We start from the raw sequence: 21,975 nt of genomic DNA on the forward strand, positions 1-21,975 counted from the left end.
TGCAAATCAGTCTGACACTGTGCCTCATGGGAACAGTCCAGCCCGAACTGCCAAGCCATGTCTTCCCTGGACCAGAAACAAGCATCCTGGGACCGGTTTCGGGTCCATAACCCTCATCAGCCAGGCTATCTTGAATCCAGTGGCAAAGTGTGCAAGGGACCCACGTCAGGGCATTATCTGCCAACTTAGGGCGAACAAAGCAATACCAAAGGGGATGATGGACGGAGCGTTTGAGCAAATCAAACACTCACCCCCCAGTCAACTGATCTGGGTTTAATCCATCATCATTCTTTAGCTCACTCCACCACCCCAGTTCAGACATGGCCATATGCAAATCAGTCTGACCCTGTGCCTCATGGGAACAGTCCAGCCCGAACTGCCAAGCCATATCTTCCCTGGACCGGAAACAAGCATCCTGGGACCGGTTTCGGGTTCATAACCCTCATCAGCCATGCTATCTTGAATCCAGTGGCAAAGTGAGCAAGGGACCCACGTCTGGTCATTCCCTGCCAACTTAGGGCGAACAAAGCGATACCAAAGGGGATGATGGACGGAGCGTTTGAGCAAATCAAACACTCACCCCCACTCAACTGATCTGGGTTTAATCCATCATCATTCTTTAACTCACTCCACCACCCCAGTTCAGACATGGCCAGATGCAAATCAGTCTGACCCTGTGCCTCATGGGAACAGTCCAGCCCGAACTGCCAAGCCATGTCTTCCCTGGACCGGAAACAAGCATCCTGGGACCGGTTTCGGGTTCATAACCCTCATCAGCCAGGCTATCTTGATCCAGTGGCAAAGTGAGCAAGGGACCCACGTCTGGGCATACCCTGCCAACTTAGGGCAAACAAAGCGATACCAAAGGGGATGATGGATGGAGCGTTTGACCAAATCAAACACTCACCCCCAGTCAACTGATCTGGGTTTAATCCATCATCATTCTTTAGCTCACTCCACCACCCCAGTTCAGACATGGCCATATGCAAATCAGCCTGACCCTGTGCCTCATGGGAGCAGTCCAGCCTGAACTGCCAAGCCATGTCTTCCCTGGACAGGAAACAAACATCCTGGGACCAGTTTTGGGTTCATAACCCTCATCAGCCAGGCTATCTTGAATCCAGTGGCAAAGTGAGCAAGGGACCCATGTCTGGGCATACCCTGCCAACTTAGGGCGAACAAAGCAATACCAAAGGGGATGATGGACCGATCATTTGAGCAAATCAAGCACTCACCCCAGTCAACGGATCTGGGTTTAATCCATCATCATTCTTTAGCTCACTCCATCACCCCAGTTCAGACATGGCCATATACAAATCAGTCTGACCCTGTGCCTCATGGGAACAGTCCAGCCTGAACTGCCAAGCCATGTCTTCCCTGGACAGCAAACAAGCATCCTGGGACAGGTTTCGGATTCATAACCTTCATCAGCCAGGTGATTTTGAATCCAGTGGCAAAGTGAGCAAGGGACCCACGTCTGGGCATACCCTGCCCACTTAGGGCGAACAAAGCGATACCAAAGGGGATGATGGACGGAGCGTTTGAGCAAATCAAACACTCACCCCCAGTCAACTGATCTGGGTTTAATCCTTCATCATTCTTTAGCTCACTCCACCACCCCAGTTCAGACATGGCCATAAGCAAATCAGTCTGACCCTGTGCCTCATGGGAACAGTCCAGCCCGAACTGCCAAGCCATATTTCCCCTGGACCGGAAACAAGCATCCTGGGACCGGTTTCGAGTTCATAACCCTCATCAGCCATGCTATCTTGAATCCAGGGGCAAAGTGAGCAAGGGACCCACGTTTGAGCATTCCCTGCCAACTTAGGGCGAACAAAGCGATACCAAAGGGGATGATGGACGGAGCGTTTGAGCAAATCAAACACTCACCCCCAGTCAACTGATCTGGGTTTAATCCATCATAATTCTTTAGCTCACTCCACCACCCTAGTTCAGACATGGCCATATGCAAATCAGCCTGACCCTGTGCCTCATGGGAGCAGTCCAGCCTGAACTGCCAAGCCATGTCTTCTCTGGACCGGAAACAAGCATCCTTGGACCGGTTTCGGGTTCATAATCCTCATCAGCCAGGCTATCTTGAATCCAGTGGCAAAGTGAGCAAGGGACCCACGTCTGGGAATACCCTGCCAACTTAGGGCGAACAAAGCAATACCAAAGGGGATGATGGACGGAGCATTTGAGCAAATCAAACACTCACCCCAGTCAACTGATCTGGGTTTAATCCATCATCATTCTTTAGCTCACTCCACCACCCCAGTTCAGACATGGCCATATGCAAATCAGTCTGACCCTGTGCCTCATGGGAACAGTCCAGCCTGAACTGCCAAGCCATGTCTTCCCTGGACCGGAAACAAGCATCCTGGCACCGGTTTCGGGTTCATAACCCTCATCAGCCAGGTGATTTTGAATCCAGTGGCAAAGTGAGCAAGGGACCCACGTCTGGGCATACCCTGCCAACTTAGGGTGAAGAAAGCAATACCAAAGGGGATGATGGACGGAGCGTTTGAGCAAATCAAACACTCACCCCCAGTTAACTGATCTGAGTTTAATCCGTCATCATTCTTTAGCTCACTCCACCACCCCAGTTCTGACATGGCCGATGCAAATCAGTCTGACCCTGTGCCTCATGGGAACAGTCCAGCCCGAACTGCCAAGCCATGTCTTCCCTGGACCACAAACTAGCATCCTGGGACCGGTTTCGGGTTCATAACCCTCATCAGCCAGGCTATCTTAAATCCAGTGGCAAAGTGAGCAAGGGACCCACGTCTGGGCATACCCTGCCAACTTAGGGTGAAGAAAGCAATACCAAAGGGGATGATGGACGGAGCGTTTGAGCAAATCAAACACTCACCCCCAGTTAACTGATCTGAGTTTAATCCGTCATCATTCTTTAGCTCACTCCACCACCCCAGTTCCGATATGGCCGATGCAAATCAGTCTGACCCAGTGCCTCATGGGAACAGTCCAGCCCGAACTGCCAAGCCATGTCTTCCCTGGACCAGAAACAAGCATCCTGGGACCGGTTTCGGGTTCATAACCCTCATCAGCCTGGCTATCTTGAATCCAGTGGCAAAGTGAGCAAGGGACCCACGTCAGGGCATACCCTGCCAACTTAGGGTGAAGAAAGCGATACCAAAGGGGATGATGGACGGAGCGTTTGAGCAAATAAAACACTCACCCCCAGTCAACTTATCTGGGTTTAATCCATCATCATTCTTTAGCTCACTCCACCACCCCAGTTCAGACATGGCCATATGCAAATCAGTCTGACACTGTGCCTCATGGGAACAGTCCAGCCCGAACTGCCAAGCCATGTCTTCCCTGGACCAGAAACAAGCATCCTGGGACCGGTTTTGGGTTCATAACCCTCATCAGCCAGGCTATCTTGAATCCAGTGGCAAAGTGAGCAAGGGACCCACATCAGGGCATACCCTGCCAACTTAGGGTGAAGAAAGCGATTCCAAAGGGGATGATGGACGGAGCGTTTGAGCAAATCAAACACTCACCCCCAGTCAACTTATCTGGGTTTAATCCATCATCATTCTTTAGCTCACTCCACCACCCCAGTTCAGACATGGCCATATGCAAATCAGTCTGACACTGTGCCTCATGGGAACAGTCCAGCCCGAACTGCCAAGCCATGTCTTCCCTGGACCAGAAACAAGCATCCTGGGATCGGTTTCGGGTCCATAACCCTCATCAGCCAGGCTATCTTGAATCCAGTGGCAAAGTGAGCAAGGGACCCACGTCTGGGCATACCCTGCCAACTTAGGGCGAACAAAGCAATACCAAAGGGGATGATGGACGGAGCATTTGAGCAAATCAAACACTCACCCCAGTCAACTGATCTTGGTTTAATCTATCATCATTCTTTAGCTCACTCCACCACCCAAGTTCAGACATGGCCATATGCAAATCAGTCTGACCCTGTGCCTCATGGGAACAGTCCAGCCTGAACTGCCAAGCCATGTCTTCCCTGGACCGGAAACCAGCATCCTGGGACCGGTTTCGGGTTCATAACCCTCATCAGCCAGGCGATTTTGAATACAGTGGTAAAGTGAGCAAGGGACCCACGTCTGGGCATACCCTGCCCACTTAGGGCGAACAAAGCGATACCAAAGGGGATGATGGACGGAGCGTTTGAGCAAATCAAACACTCACCCCCAGTCAACTGATCTGGGTTTAATCCATCATCACTCTTTAGCTCACTCCACCACCCCAGTTCCGATATGGCCGATGCAAATCAGTCTGACACTGTGCCTCATGGGAACAGTCCAGCCCGAACTGCCAAGCCATGTCTTCCCTGGACCAGAAACAAGCATCCTGGGACCGGTTTCAGGTCCATAACCCTCATCAGCCAGGCTATCTTGAATCCAGTGGCAAAGTGAGCAAGGGACCCATGTCAGGGCATTATCTGCCAACTTAGGGCGAACAAAGCAATACCAAAGGGGATGATGGACGGAGCGTTTGAGCAAATCAAACACTCACCCCCAGTCAACTGATCTGGGTTTAATCCATCATCATTCTTTAGCTCACTCCACCACCCCAGTTCAGACATAGCCATATGCAAATCAGTCTGATCCTGTGCCTCATGGGAACAGTCCAGCCCGAACTGCCAAGCCATATCTTCCCTGGACCGGAAACAAGCATCCTGGGACCGGTTTCGGGTTCATAACCCTCATCAGCCATGCTATCTTGAATCCAGTGGCAAAGTGAGCAAGGGACCCACGTCTGGGCATTCCCTGCCAACTTAGGGCGAACAAAGCGATACCAAAGGGGATGATGGACGGAGCGTTTGAGCAAATCAAACACTCACCCCCAGTCAACTGATCTGGGTTTAATCCATCATCATTCTTTAGCTCACTCCACCACCCCAGTTCAGACATGGCCATATGCAAATCAGTCTGACCCTGTGCCTCATGGGAACAGTCCAGCCCGAACTGCCAAGCCATGTCTTCCCTGGACCGGAAACAAGCATCCTGGGACTGGTTTCGGGTTCATAACCCTCATCAGCCAGGCTATCTTGATCCAGTGGCAAAGTGAGCAAGGGACCCACGTCTGGGCATACCCTGCCAACTTAGGGCAAACAAAGCGATTCCAAAGGGGATGATGGAAGGAGCGTTTGAGCAAATCAAACACTCACCCCCAGTCAACTGATCTGGGTTTAATCAATCATCATTCTTTAGCTCACTCCACCACCCCAGTTCAGACATGGCCATATGCAAATCAGCCTGACCCTGTGCCTCATGGGAGCAGCCCAGCCTGAACTGCCAAGCCATGTCTTCCCTGGACCGGAAACAAACATCCTGGAACCGGTTTTGGGTTAATAACCCTCATCAGCCAGGCTATCTTGAATCCAGTGGCAAAGTGAGCAAGGGACCCACGTCTGGGCATACCCTGCCAACTTAGGGCGAACAAAGCAATACCAAAGGGGATGATGGACCGATCATTTGAGCAAATCAAGCACTCACCCCAGTCAACTGATCTGGGTTTAATCCATCATCATTCTTTAGCTCACTCCATCACCCCAGTTCAGACATGGCCATATGCAAATCAGTCTGACCCTGTGCCTCATGGGAACAGTCCAGCCTGAACTGCCAAGCCATGTCTTCCCTGGACCGGAAACAAGCATCCTGGGACTGGTTTCGGGTTCATAACCTTCATCAGCCAGGTGATTTTGAATCCAGTGGCAAAGTGAGCAAGGGACCCACGTCTGGGCATACCCTGCCCACTTAGGGCGAACAAAGCGATACCAAAGGGGATGATGGACGGAGTGTTTGAGCAAATCAAACACTCACCCCCAGTCAACTGATCTGGGTTTAATCCATCATCATTCTTTAGCTCACTCCACCACCCCAGTTCCGATATGGCCGATGCAAATCAGTCTGACCCTGTGCCTCATGGGAACAGTCCAGCCCGAACTGCCAAGCCATGTCTTCCCTAGACCAGAAACAAGCATCCTGGGACCGGTTTCGGGTTTATAACCCTCATGAGCCAGGCTATCTTAAATCCAGTGGCAAAGTGAGCAAGGGACCCACGTCTGGGCATACCCTGCCAACTTAGGGTGAAGAAAGCGATACCAAAGGGGATGATGGACGGAGCGTTTGAGCAAATCAAACACTCACCCGCACTCAACTGATCTGGGTTTAATCCATCATCATTCTTTAGCTCACTCCACCACCCCAGTTCAGACATGGCCATATGCAAATCAGTCTGACCCTGTGCCTCATGGGAGTTGTCCAGCCCGAACTGCCAAGCCATATCTTCCCAGGACCGGAAACAAGCATCCTGGGACCGGTTTCGGGTTCATAACCCTCATCAGCCATGCTATCTTGAATCCCGTGGCAAAGTGAGCAAGGGACCCACGTCAGGGCATTATCTGCCAACTTAGGGCGAACAAAGCAATACCAAAGGGGATGATGGACGGAGCGTCTGAGCAAATCAAACACTCACCCCCAGTCAACTGATCTGAGTTTAATCCATCATCATTGTTTAGCTCACTCCACCACCCCAGTTCCGATATGGCCGATGCAAATCAGTCTGACCCTGTGCCTCATAGGAACAGTCCAGCCCGAACTGCCAGGCCATGTGTTCCCTTAACCAGAAACAAGCATCCTGGGACCGGATTCGGGTTCATAACCCTCATCAGCCAGGCCATCTTGAATCCAGTGGCAAAGTGAGCAAGGGACCCACGTCAGGGCATTATCTGCCAACTTTGGGCGAACAAAGCAATACCAAAGGGGATGATGGACGGAGCGTTTGAGTAAATCAAACACTCACCCCCCAGTCAACTGATCTGGGTTTAATCCATCATCCTTCTTTAGCTCACTCCACCACCCCAGTTCAGACATGGCCATATGCAAATCAGTCTGACCCTGTGCCTCATGGGAGCAGTCCAGCCCGAACTGCCAAGCCATATCTTCCCTGGACCGGAAACAAGCATCCTGGGACCGGTTTCGGGTTCATAACCCTCATCAGCCATGCTATCTTGAATCCAGTGGCAAAGTGAGCAAGGGACCCACGTCAGGGCATTATCTGCCAACTTAGGGCGAACAAAGCAATACCAAAGGGGATGATGGACGGAGCGTTTGAGCAAATCAAACACTCACCCCAGTCAACTGATCTGGGTTTAATCCATCATCATTCTTTAGCTCACTCCACCACGCCAGTTCAGACATGGCCATATGAAAATCAGTCTGACCCTGTGCCTCATGGGAACAGTCCAGCCTGAACTGCCAAGCCATGTCTTCCCTGGACCGGAAACCAGCATCCTGGGACCAGTTTCAGGTTCATAACCCTCATCAGCCAGGCGATTTTGAATCCAGTGGTAAAGTGAGCAAGGGACCCACGTCTGGGCATACCCTGCCCACTTAGGGAGAACAAAGCGATACCAAAGGGGATGATGGACGGAGCGTTTGAGCAAATCAAACACTCACCCCCAGTCAACTGCTCTGGGTTTAATCCATCATCACTCTTTAGCTCAATCCACCACCCCAGTTCCGATATGGCCGATGCAAATCAGTCTGACACTGTGCCTCATGGGAACAGTCCAGCCCGAACTGCCAAGCCATGTCTTCCCTGGACCAGAAACAAGCATCCTGGGACCGGTTTCGGGTCCATAACCCTCATCAGCCAGGCTATCTTGAATCCAGTGGCAAAGTGTGCAAGGGACCCACGTCAGGGCATTATCTGCCAACTTAGGGCGAACAAAGCAATACCAAAGGGGATGATGGACGGAGCGTTTGAGCAAATCAAACACTCACCCCCCAGTCAACTGATCTGGGTTTAATCCATCATCATTCTTTAGCTCACTCCACCACCCCAGTTCAGACATGGCCATATGCAAATCAGTCTGACCCTGTGCCTCATGGGAACAGTCCAGCCCGAACTGCCAAGCCATATCTTCCCTGGACCGGAAACAAGCATCCTGGGACCGGTTTCGGGTTCATAACCCTCATCAGCCATGCTATCTTGAATCCAGTGGCAAAGTGAGCAAGGGACCCACGTCTGGTCATTCCCTGCCAACTTAGGGCGAACAAAGCGATACCAAAGGGGATGATGGACGGAGCGTTTGAGCAAATCAAACACTCACCCCCACTCAACTGATCTGGGTTTAATCCATCATCATTCTTTAACTCACTCCACCACCCCAGTTCAGACATGGCCAGATGCAAATCAGTCTGACCCTGTGCCTCATGGGAACAGTCCAGCCCGAACTGCCAAGCCATGTCTTCCCTGGACCGGAAACAAGCATCCTGGGACCGGTTTCGGGTTCATAACCCTCATCAGCCAGGCTATCTTGATCCAGTGGCAAAGTGAGCAAGGGACCCACGTCTGGGCATACCCTGCCAACTTAGGGCAAACAAAGCGATACCAAAGGGGATGATGGATGGAGCGTTTGACCAAATCAAACACTCACCCCCAGTCAACTGATCTGGGTTTAATCCATCATCATTCTTTAGCTCACTCCACCACCCCAGTTCAGACATGGCCATATGCAAATCAGCCTGACCCTGTGCCTCATGGGAGCAGTCCAGCCTGAACTGCCAAGCCATGTCTTCCCTGGACAGGAAACAAACATCCTGGGACCAGTTTTGGGTTCATAACCCTCATCAGCCAGGCTATCTTGAATCCAGTGGCAAAGTGAGCAAGGGACCCATGTCTGGGCATACCCTGCCAACTTAGGGCGAACAAAGCAATACCAAAGGGGATGATGGACCGATCATTTGAGCAAATCAAGCACTCACCCCAGTCAACGGATCTGGGTTTAATCCATCATCATTCTTTAGCTCACTCCATCACCCCAGTTCAGACATGGCCATATACAAATCAGTCTGACCCTGTGCCTCATGGGAACAGTCCAGCCTGAACTGCCAAGCCATGTCTTCCCTGGACAGCAAACAAGCATCCTGGGACAGGTTTCGGATTCATAACCTTCATCAGCCAGGTGATTTTGAATCCAGTGGCAAAGTGAGCAAGGGACCCACGTCTGGGCATACCCTGCCCACTTAGGGCGAACAAAGCGATACCAAAGGGGATGATGGACGGAGCGTTTGAGCAAATCAAACACTCACCCCCAGTCAACTGATCTGGGTTTAATCCTTCATCATTCTTTAGCTCACTCCACCACCCCAGTTCAGACATGGCCATATGCAAATCAGTCTGACCCTGTGCCTCATGGGAACAGTCCAGCCCGAACTGCCAAGCCATATTTCCCCTGGACCGGAAACAAGCATCCTGGGACCGGTTTCGAGTTCATAACCCTCATCAGCCATGCTATCTTGAATCCAGGGGCAAAGTGAGCAAGGGACCCACGTTTGAGCATTCCCTGCCAACTTAGGGCGAACAAAGCGATACCAAAGGGGATGATGGACGGAGCGTTTGAGCAAATCAAACACTCACCCCCAGTCAACTGATCTGGGTTTAATCCATCATAATTCTTTAGCTCACTCCACCACCCTAGTTCAGACATGGCCATATGCAAATCAGCCTGACCCTGTGCCTCATGGGAGCAGTCCAGCCTGAACTGCCAAGCCATGTCTTCTCTGGACCGGAAACAAGCATCCTTGGACCGGTTTCGGGTTCATAATCCTCATCAGCCAGGCTATCTTGAATCCAGTGGCAAAGTGAGCAAGGGACCCACGTCTGGGAATACCCTGCCAACTTAGGGCGAACAAAGCAATACCAAAGGGGATGATGGACGGAGCATTTGAGCAAATCAAACACTCACCCCAGTCAACTGATCTGGGTTTAATCCATCATCATTCTTTAGCTCACTCCACCACCCCAGTTCAGACATGGCCATATGCAAATCAGTCTGACCCTGTGCCTCATGGGAACAGTCCAGCCTGAACTGCCAAGCCATGTCTTCCCTGGACCGGAAACAAGCATCCTGGCACCGGTTTCGGGTTCATAACCCTCATCAGCCAGGTGATTTTGAATCCAGTGGCAAAGTGAGCAAGGGACCCACGTCTGGGCATACCCTGCCAACTTAGGGTGAAGAAAGCAATACCAAAGGGGATGATGGACGGAGCGTTTGAGCAAATCAAACACTCACCCCCAGTTAACTGATCTGAGTTTAATCCGTCATCATTCTTTAGCTCACTCCACCACCCCAGTTCTGACATGGCCGATGCAAATCAGTCTGACCCTGTGCCTCATGGGAACAGTCCAGCCCGAACTGCCAAGCCATGTCTTCCCTGGACCACAAACTAGCATCCTGGGACCGGTTTCGGGTTCATAACCCTCATCAGCCAGGCTATCTTAAATCCAGTGGCAAAGTGAGCAAGGGACCCACGTCTGGGCATACCCTGCCAACTTAGGGTGAAGAAAGCAATACCAAAGGGGATGATGGACGGAGCGTTTGAGCAAATCAAACACTCACCCCCAGTTAACTGATCTGAGTTTAATCCGTCATCATTCTTTAGCTCACTCCACCACCCCAGTTCCGATATGGCCGATGCAAATCAGTCTGACCCAGTGCCTCATGGGAACAGTCCAGCCCGAACTGCCAAGCCATGTCTTCCCTGGACCAGAAACAAGCATCCTGGGACCGGTTTCGGGTTCATAACCCTCATCAGCCTGGCTATCTTGAATCCAGTGGCAAAGTGAGCAAGGGACCCACGTCAGGGCATACCCTGCCAACTTAGGGTGAAGAAAGCGATACCAAAGGGGATGATGGACGGAGCGTTTGAGCAAATAAAACACTCACCCCCAGTCAACTTATCTGGGTTTAATCCATCATCATTCTTTAGCTCACTCCACCACCCCAGTTCAGACATGGCCATATGCAAATCAGTCTGACACTGTGCCTCATGGGAACAGTCCAGCCCGAACTGCCAAGCCATGTCTTCCCTGGACCAGAAACAAGCATCCTGGGACCGGTTTTGGGTTCATAACCCTCATCAGCCAGGCTATCTTGAATCCAGTGGCAAAGTGAGCAAGGGACCCACATCAGGGCATACCCTGCCAACTTAGGGTGAAGAAAGCGATTCCAAAGGGGATGATGGACGGAGCGTTTGAGCAAATCAAACACTCACCCCCAGTCAACTTATCTGGGTTTAATCCATCATCATTCTTTAGCTCACTCCACCACCCCAGTTCAGACATGGCCATATGCAAATCAGTCTGACACTGTGCCTCATGGGAACAGTCCAGCCCGAACTGCCAAGCCATGTCTTCCCTGGACCAGAAACAAGCATCCTGGGATCGGTTTCGGGTCCATAACCCTCATCAGCCAGGCTATCTTGAATCCAGTGGCAAAGTGAGCAAGGGACCCACGTCTGGGCATACCCTGCCAACTTAGGGCGAACAAAGCAATACCAAAGGGGATGATGGACGGAGCATTTGAGCAAATCAAACACTCACCCCAGTCAACTGATCTTGGTTTAATCTATCATCATTCTTTAGCTCACTCCACCACCCAAGTTCAGACATGGCCATATGCAAATCAGTCTGACCCTGTGCCTCATGGGAACAGTCCAGCCTGAACTGCCAAGCCATGTCTTCCCTGGACCGGAAACCAGCATCCTGGGACCGGTTTCGGGTTCATAACCCTCATCAGCCAGGCGATTTTGAATACAGTGGTAAAGTGAGCAAGGGACCCACGTCTGGGCATACCCTGCCCACTTAGGGCGAACAAAGCGATACCAAAGGGGATGATGGACGGAGCGTTTGAGCAAATCAAACACTCACCCCCAGTCAACTGATCTGGGTTTAATCCATCATCACTCTTTAGCTCACTCCACCACCCCAGTTCCGATATGGCCGATGCAAATCAGTCTGACACTGTGCCTCATGGGAACAGTCCAGCCCGAACTGCCAAGCCATGTCTTCCCTGGACCAGAAACAAGCATCCTGGGACCGGTTTCAGGTCCATAACCCTCATCAGCCAGGCTATCTTGAATCCAGTGGCAAAGTGAGCAAGGGACCCATGTCAGGGCATTATCTGCCAACTTAGGGCGAACAAAGCAATACCAAAGGGGATGATGGACGGAGCGTTTGAGCAAATCAAACACTCACCCCCAGTCAACTGATCTGGGTTTAATCCATCATCATTCTTTAGCTCACTCCACCACCCCAGTTCAGACATAGCCATATGCAAATCAGTCTGATCCTGTGCCTCATGGGAACAGTCCAGCCCGAACTGCCAAGCCATATCTTCCCTGGACCGGAAACAAGCATCCTGGGACCGGTTTCGGGTTCATAACCCTCATCAGCCATGCTATCTTGAATCCAGTGGCAAAGTGAGCAAGGGACCCACGTCTGGGCATTCCCTGCCAACTTAGGGCGAACAAAGCGATACCAAAGGGGATGATGGACGGAGCGTTTGAGCAAATCAAACACTCACCCCCAGTCAACTGATCTGGGTTTAATCCATCATCATTCTTTAGCTCACTCCACCACCCCAGTTCAGACATGGCCATATGCAAATCAGTCTGACCCTGTGCCTCATGGGAACAGTCCAGCCCGAACTGCCAAGCCATGTCTTCCCTGGACCGGAAACAAGCATCCTGGGACTGGTTTCGGGTTCATAACCCTCATCAGCCAGGCTATCTTGATCCAGTGGCAAAGTGAGCAAGGGACCCACGTCTGGGCATACCCTGCCAACTTAGGGCAAACAAAGCGATTCCAAAGGGGATGATGGAAGGAGCGTTTGAGCAAATCAAACACTCACCCCCAGTCAACTGATCTGGGTTTAATCAATCATCATTCTTTAGCTCACTCCACCACCCCAGTTCAGACATGGCCATATGCAAATCAGCCTGACCCTGTGCCTCATGGGAGCAGCCCAGCCTGAACTGCCAAGCCATGTCTTCCCTGGACCGGAAACAAACATCCTGGAACCGGTTTTGGGTTAATAACCCTCATCAGCCAGGCTATCTTGAATCCAGTGGCAAAGTGAGCAAGGGACCCACGTCTGGGCATACCCTGCCAACTTAGGGCGAACAAAGCAATACCAAAGGGGATGATGGACCGATCATTTGAGCAAATCAAGCACTCACCCCAGTCAACTGATCTGGGTTTAATCCATCATCATTCTTTAGCTCACTCCATCACCCCAGTTCAGACATGGCCATATGCAAATCAGTCTGACCCTGTGCCTCATGGGAACAGTCCAGCCTGAACTGCCAAGCCATGTCTTCCCTGGACCGGAAACAAGCATCCTGGGACTGGTTTCGGGTTCATAACCTTCATCAGCCAGGTGATTTTGAATCCAGTGGCAAAGTGAGCAAGGGACCCACGTCTGGGCATACCCTGCCCACTTAGGGCGAACAAAGCGATACCAAAGGGGATGATGGACGGAGTGTTTGAGCAAATCAAACACTCACCCCCAGTCAACTGATCTGGGTTTAATCCATCATCATTCTTTAGCTCACTCCACCACCCCAGTTCCGATATGGCCGATGCAAATCAGTCTGACCCTGTGCCTCATGGGAACAGTCCAGCCCGAACTGCCAAGCCATGTCTTCCCTAGACCAGAAACAAGCATCCTGGGACCGGTTTCGGGTTTATAACCCTCATGAGCCAGGCTATCTTAAATCCAGTGGCAAAGTGAGCAAGGGACCCACGTCTGGGCATACCCTGCCAACTTAGGGTGAAGAAAGCGATACCAAAGGGGATGATGGACGGAGCGTTTGAGCAAATCAAACACTCACCCGCACTCAACTGATCTGGGTTTAATCCATCATCATTCTTTAGCTCACTCCACCACCCCAGTTCAGACATGGCCATATGCAAATCAGTCTGACCCTGTGCCTCATGGGAGCTGTCCAGCCCGAACTGCCAAGCCATATCTTCCCAGGACCGGAAACAAGCATCCTGGGACCGGTTTCGGGTTCATAACCCTCATCAGCCATGCTATCTTGAATCCCGTGGCAAAGTGAGCAAGGGACCCACGTCAGGGCATTATCTGCCAACTTAGGGCGAACAAAGCAATACCAAAGGGGATGATGGACGGAGCGTCTGAGCAAATCAAACACTCACCCCCAGTCAACTGATCTGAGTTTAATCCATCATCATTGTTTAGCTCACTCCACCACCCCAGTTCCGATATGGCCGATGCAAATCAGTCTGACCCTGTGCCTCATAGGAACAGTCCAGCCCGAACTGCCAGGCCATGTGTTCCCTTAACCAGAAACAAGCATCCTGGGACCGGATTCGGGTTCATAACCCTCATCAGCCAGGCCATCTTGAATCCAGTGGCAAAGTGAGCAAGGGACCCACGTCAGGGCATTATCTGCCAACTTTGGGCGAACAAAGCAATACCAAAGGGGATGATGGACGGAGCGTTTGAGTAAATCAAACACTCACCCCCCAGTCAACTGATCTGGGTTTAATCCATCATCCTTCTTTAGCTCACTCCACCACCCCAGTTCAGACATGGCCATATGCAAATCAGTCTGACCCTGTGCCTCATGGGAGCAGTCCAGCCCGAACTGCCAAGCCATATCTTCCCTGGACCGGAAACAAGCATCCTGGGACCGGTTTCGGGTTCATAACCCTCATCAGCCATGCTATCTTGAATCCAGTGGCAAAGTGAGCAAGGGACCCACGTCAGGGCATTATCTGCCAACTTAGGGCGAACAAAGCAATACCAAAGGGGATGATGGACGGAGCGTTTGAGCAAATCAAACACTCACCCCAGTCAACTGATCTGGGTTTAATCCCTCATCATTCTTTAGCTCACTTCACCACCCCAGTTCCGACATGGCCGATGCAAATCAGTCTGACCCTGTGCTTCATGGGAACAGTCCAGCCCGAACTGCCAGGCCATGTCTTCCCTGGACCACAAACAAACATCCTGGGACCGGTTTCGGGTCCATAACCCTCATCAGCCAGGCTATCTTAAATCCAGTGTCAAAGTGAGCAAGGGACCCACGTCTGGGCATACCCTGCCAACTTAGGGTGAAGAAAGCAGTACCAAAGGGGATGATGGACGGAGCGTTTGCGCAAATCAAACACTCACCCCCAGTCAACTGATCTGGGTTTAATCCATCATCATTCTTTAGCTCACTCCACCACCCCAGTTCCGATATGGCCGATGCAAATCAGTCTGACCCTGTGCCTCATGGGAACAGTCCAGCCCGAACTGCCAAGCCATGTCTTCCCTGGACCAGAAACAAGCATCCTGGGACCGGTTTCGGGTTCATAACCCTCATCAGCCAGGCTATCTTAAATCCAGTGGCAAAGTGAGGAAGGGAACCACGTCTGGGCATACCCTGCCAACTTAGGGTGAAGAAAGCGATACCAAAGGGGATGATGGACGGAGCGTTTGAGCAAATCAAACACTCACCCGCAGTCAACTGATCTGGGTTTAATCCATCATCATTCTTTAGCTCACTCCACCACCCCAGTTCAGACATGGCCATATGCAAATCAGTCTGAAACTGTGCCTCATGGGAATAGTCCAGCCCGAACTGCCAAGCCATGTCTTCCCTGGACCAGAAACAAGCATCCTGGGACCGGTTTCGGGTTCATAACCCTCATCAGCCAGGCTATCTTGAATCAAGTGGCAAAGTGAGCAAGGGACCCACGTCAGGGCATACCCTGCCAACTTAGGGTGAAGAAAGTGATACCAAAGGGGATGATGGACGGAGCGTTTGAGCAAATCAAACACTCACCCCCATTCAACTGATCTGGGTTTAATCCATCATCATTCTTTAGCTCACTCCACCACCCCAGTTCAGACATGGCCATATGCAAATCAGTCTGACACTGTGCCTCATGGGAACAGTCCAGCCCGAACTGCCAAGCCATGTCTTCCCTGGACCAGAAACAAGCATCCTGGGACCGGTTTCGGGTCCATAACCCTCATCAGCCAGGCTATCTTGAATCCAGTGGCAAAGTGAGCAAGGGACCCACGTCAGGGCATTATCTGCCAACTTAGGGCGAACAAAGCAATACCAAAGGGGATGATGGACGGAGCGTTTGAGCAAATCAAACACTCACCCCCCCAGTCAACTGATCTGGGTGTAATCCATCATCATTCTTTAGCTCACTCCACCATCCCAGTTCAGACATGGCCATATGCAAATCAGTCTGACCCTGTGCCTCATGGGAGCAGTCCAGCCTGAACTGCCAAGCCATGTCTTCCGTGGACCGGAAACATGCATCCTGGGACCGGTTTCGGGTTCATAACGCTCATCAGCCAGGCTATCTTGAATCCAGTGGCAAAGTGAGCAAGGGACCCATGTCTGGGCATACCATGCCAACTTAGGGCGAACAAAGCAATACCAAAGGGAATGATGGACGGAGCATTTGAGCAAATCAAACACTCACCCCAGTCAACTGATCTGGGTTTAATCTATCATCATTCTTTAGCTCACTCCACCACCCCAGTTCAGACATGGCCATATGCAAATCAGTCTGACACTGTGCCTCATGGGAACAGTCCAGCCCGAACTGCCAAGCCATGTCTTCCCTGGATCAGAAACAAGCATCCTGGGACCGGTTTCGGGTCCATAACCCTCATCAGCCAGGCTATCTTGAATCCAGTGGCAAAGTGAGCAAGGGACCCACGTCAGGGCATTATCTGCCAACTTAGGGCGAACAAAGCAATACCAAAGGGGATGATGGACGGAGCGTTTGAGCAAATCAAACACTCACCCCCCCAGTCAACTGATCTGGGTGTAATCCATCATCATTCTTTAGCTCACTCCACCATCCCAGTTCAGACATGGCCATATGCAAATCAGTCTGACCCTGTGCCTCATGGGAGCAGTCCAGCCTGAACTGCCAAGCCATGTCTTCTGTGGACCGGAAACATGCATCCTGGGACCGGTTTCGGGTTCATAACGCTCATCAGCCAGGCTATCTTGAATCCAGTGGCAAAGTGAGCAAGGGACCCATGTCTGGGCATACCATGCCAACTTAGGGCGAACAAAGCAATACCAAAGGGAATGATGGACGGAGCATTTGAGCAAATCAAACACTCACCCCAGTCAACTGATCTGGGTTTAATCTATCATCATTCTTTAGCTCACTCCACCACCCCAGTTCAGACATGGCCATATGCAAATCAGTCTGACCCTGTGCCTCAGGGGAACAGTCCAGCCTGAACTGCCAAGCCATGTCTTCCCTGGACCGGAAACAAGCATCCTGGCATCGGTTTCGGGTTCATAACCCTCATCAGCCAGGTGATTTTGAATCCAGTGGCAAAGTGAGCAAGGGACCCACGTCTGGGCATACCCTGCCCAGTTAGGGTGAACAAAGCGATACCAAAGGCGATGATGAACGGAGCATTTGAGCAAATCAAACACTCACCCCCAGTCAACTGATCTGGGTTTAATCCCTCATCATTCTTTAGCTCACTCCACCACCCCAGTTCCGACATTGCCGATGCAAATCAGTCTGACCCTGTGCCTCATGGGAACAGTCCAGCCCGAACTGCCATGCCATGTCTTCCCTGGACCACAAACAAGCATCCTGGGACCGGTTTCGGGTTCATAACCCTCATCAGCCAGGCTATCTTAAATCCAGTGGCAAAGTGAGCAAGGGACCCACGTCCGGGCATACCCTGCCAACTTAGGGTGAAGAAAGTAATACCAAAGGGGATGATGGAAGGAGCGTCTCAGCAAATCAAACACTCACCCCCAGTCAACTGATCTGAGTTTAATCCCTCATCATTCGTTAGCTCACTCCACCATCCCAGTTCCGACATTGCCGATGCTAATCAGTCTGACTCTGTGCCTCATGGGAACAGTCCAGCCCGAATTGCCAAGCCATGTCTTCCCTGGACCACAAACAAGCATCCTGGGACCGTTTTCGGGTTCATAACCCTCATCAGCCAGGCTATCTTGAATCCAGTGGCAAAGTGAGCAAGGGACCCACGTCAGGGCATACCCTGCCAACTTAGGGTGAAGAAAGCGATACCAAAGGGGATGATGGACGGAGCGTTTGAGCAAATCAAACACTCACCCCCAGTCAACTTATCTGGGATTAATCCATCATCATTCTTTAGCTCACTCCACCACCCCAGTTCAGACATGGCCATATGCAAATCAGTCTGACACTGTGCCTCATGGGAACTGTCCAGCCTGAACTACCAAGCCATGTCTTCCCTGGACCACAAACAAGCATCCTGGGACCGTTTTCGGGTTCATAACCCTCATCAGCCAGGCTATCTTGAATCCAGTGGCAAAGTGAGCAAGGGACCCACGTCAGGGCATTATCTGCCAACTTAGGGCGAACAAAGCAATACCACAGGGGATGATGGAGGGAGCGTTTGAGTAAATCAAACACTCACCCCCAGTCAACTGATCTGGGTTTAATCCATCATCATTCTTTAGCTCACTCCACCACCCCAGTTCAGACATGGCCATATGCAAACGAGTCTGACCCTGTGCCTCATGGGAGCAGTCCAGCCCGAACTGCCAAGCCATATCTTCCCTGGACCGGAAGCAAGCATCCTGGGACCGCTTTCGGGTTCATAACCCTCATCAGCCAGGCTATCTTGAATCCAGTGGCAAAGTGAGCAAGGGACCCACGTCAGGGCATACCCTGCCAACTTAGGGTGAAGAAAGCGATACCAAAAGGGATGATGGACGGAGCGTTTGAGCAAATCAAACACTCACCCGCAGTCAACTGATCTGGGTTTAATCCATCATCATTCTTTAGCTCACTCCACCACCCCAGTTCCGACATGGCCATATGCAAATCAGTCTGATACAGTGCCTCATGGGAGCAGTCCAGCCCAAACTGCCAAGCCATGTCTTCCCTGGACCGGAAACAAGCATCCTGGGACCAGTTTCGGGTTCATAACCCTCATCAGCCATGCTATCTTGAATCCCGTGGCAAAGTGAGCAAGGGACCCACGTCAGGGCATTATCTGCCAACTTAGGGCGAACAAAGCAATACCAAAGGGGATGATGGACGGAGCGTTTGAGCAAATCAAACACTCACCCCTAGTCAACTGATCTGGGTTTAATCCCTCATCATTCTTTAGCTCACTTCACCACCCCAGTTCCGACATGGCCGATGCAAATCAGTCTGACCCTGTGCTTCATGGGAACAGCCCAGCCCGAACTGCCAGGCCATGTCTTCCCTGGACCACAAACAAGCATCCTGGGACCGGTTTCGGGTTCATAACCCTCATCAGCCAGGCTATCTTAAATCCAGTGGCAAAGTGAGCAAGGGACCCACGTCTGGGCATACCCTGCCAACTTAGGGTGAAGAAAGCAGTACCAAAGGGGATGATGGACGGAGCGTTTGAGCAAATCAAACACTCACCCCCAGTCAACTGATCTGGGTTTAATCCATCATCATTCTTTAGCTCACTCCACCACCCCAGTTCCGATATGGCCGATGCAAATCAGTCTGACCCTGTGCCTCATGGGAACAGTCCAGCCCGAACTGCCGAGCCATGTCTTCCCTGGACCACAAACAAGCATCCTGGGACCAGTTTCGGGTTCATAACCCTCATGAGCCAGGCTATCTTGAATCCAGTGGCAAATTGAGCAAGGGACCCACGTCAGGGCATTATCTGCCAACTTAGGGCGAAGAAAGCAATACCAAAGGGGATGATGGACGGAGCGTTTCAGTAAATCAAACACTCACCCCCCAGTCAACTGATCTGGGTTTAATCCATCATCATTCTTTAGCTCACTCCACCACCCCAGTTCAGACATGGCCATATGCAAACGAGTATGACCCTGTGCCTCATGGGAGCAGTCCAGCCCGAACTGCCAAGCCATATCTTCCCTGGACCGGAAGCAAGCATCCTGGGACCGGTTTCGGGTTCATAACCCTCATCAGCCATGCTATCTTGAATCCAGTGGCAAAGTGAGGAAGGGACCCACGTCTGGGCGTACCCTGCCAACTTAGGGTGAAGAAAGCAATACCAAAGGGGATGATGGACGGAGCGTTTGAGCAAATCAAACAATCACCCCCAGTCAACTGATCTGGGTTTAATCCATCATCATTCTTTAGCTCACTCCACCACCCCAGTTCAGACATGGCAATATGCAAATCAGTCTGACACTGTGCCTCATAGGAACAGTCCAGCCCGAACTGCCAAGCCATGTCTTCCCTGGACCAGAAACAAGCATCCTGGGACCGGTTTCGGGTTCATAACCCTCATCAGACAGGCTATCTTGAATCCAGTGGCAAAGTGAGCAAAGGACCCACGTCAGGGCATACCCTGCCAACTTAGGGTGAAGAAAGCGATACCAAAGGGGATGATGGACGGAGCGTTTGAGCAAATCAAACACTCACCCCCAGTCAACTGATCTGGGTTTAATCCATCATCATTCTTTAGCTCCCTCCACCACCCCAGTTCAGACATGGCCATATGCAAATCAGTCTGACACTGTGCCTCATGGGAACAGTCCAGCCCGAACTGCCAAGCCATGTCTTCCCTGGACCAGAAACAAGCATCCTGGGACCGGTTTCGGGTCCATAACCCTCATCAGCCAGGCTATCTTGAATCCAGTGGCAAAGTGAGCAAGGGACCCACGTCAGGGCATTATCTGCCAACTTAGGGCGAACAAAGCAATACCAAAGGGGATGTTGGACGGAGCGTTTGTGCAAATCAAACACTCACCCCCAGTCAACTGATCTGGGTTTAATCCTTCATCATTCTTTAGCTCACTCCACCACCCCAGTTCAGACATGGCCATATGCAAATCAGTCTGACCCTGTGCCTCATGGGAACAGTCCAGCCCGAACTGCCAAGCCATATTTCCCCTGGACCGGAAACAAGCATCCTGAGACCGGTTTCGGGTTCATAACCCTCATCAGCCATGCTATCTTGAATCCAGGGGCAAAGTGAGCAAGGGACCCACGTCTGGGCATTCCCTGCCAACTTAGGGCGAACAAAGCGATAACAAAGGGGATGATGGACGGAGCGTTTGAGCAAATCAAACACTCACCCCCAGTCAACTGATCTGGGTTTAATCCATCATCATTCTTTAGCTCACTCCACCACGCCAGTTCAGACATGGCCATATGAAAATCAGTCTGACCCTGTGCCTCATGGGAACAGTCCAGCCTGAACTGCCAAGCCATGTCTTCCCTGGACCGGAAACCAGCATCCTGGGATCAGTTTCAGGTTCATAACCCTCATCAGCCAGGCGATTTTGAATCCAGTGGTAAAGTGAGCAAGGGACCCACGTCTGGGCATACCCTGCCCACTTAGGGCGAACAAAGCGATACCAAAGGGGATGATGGACGGAGCGTTTGAGCAAATCAAACACTCACCCCCAGTCAACTGCTCTGGGTTTAATCCATCATCACTCTTTAGCTCAATCCACCACCCCAGTTCCGATATGGCCGATGCAAATCAGTCTGACACTGTGCCTCATGGGAACAGTCCAGCCCGAACTGCCAAGCCATGTCTTCCCTGGACCAGAAACAAGCATACTGGGACCGGTTTCGGGTCCATAACCCTCATCAGCCAGGCTATCTTGAATCCAGTGGCAAAGTGAGCAAGGGACCCACGTCAGGGCATTATCTGCCAACTTAGGGCGAACAAAGCAATACCAAAGGGGATGATGGACGGAGCGTTTGAGCAAATCAAACACTCACCCCCCAGTCAACTGATCTGGGTTTAATCCATCATCATTCTTTAGCTCACTCCACCACCCCAGTTCAGACATGGCCATATGCAAATCAGTCTGACCCTGTGCCTCATGGGAACAGTCCAGCCCGAACTGCCAAGCCATATCTTCCCTGGACCGGAAACAAGCATCCTGGGACCGGTTTCGGGTTCATAACCCTCATCAGCCAGGCTATCTTAAATCCAGTGGCAAAGTGAGCAAGGGACCCACGTCTGGGCATACCCTGCCAACTTAGGGTGAAGAAAGCAGTACCAAAGGGGATGATGGACGGAGCGTTTGAGCAAATCAAACACTCACCCCCAGTCAACTGATCTGGGTTTAATCCATCATCATTCTTTAGCTCACTCCACCACCCCAGTTCCGATATGGCCGATGCAAATCAGTCTGACCCTGTGCC

This window comes from Triturus cristatus, chromosome 1_1 (assembly GCF_964204655.1).
Source record: "Triturus cristatus chromosome 1_1, aTriCri1.1, whole genome shotgun sequence".
NCBI classification, from domain to species: Eukaryota; Metazoa; Chordata; class Amphibia; order Caudata; family Salamandridae; genus Triturus; species Triturus cristatus.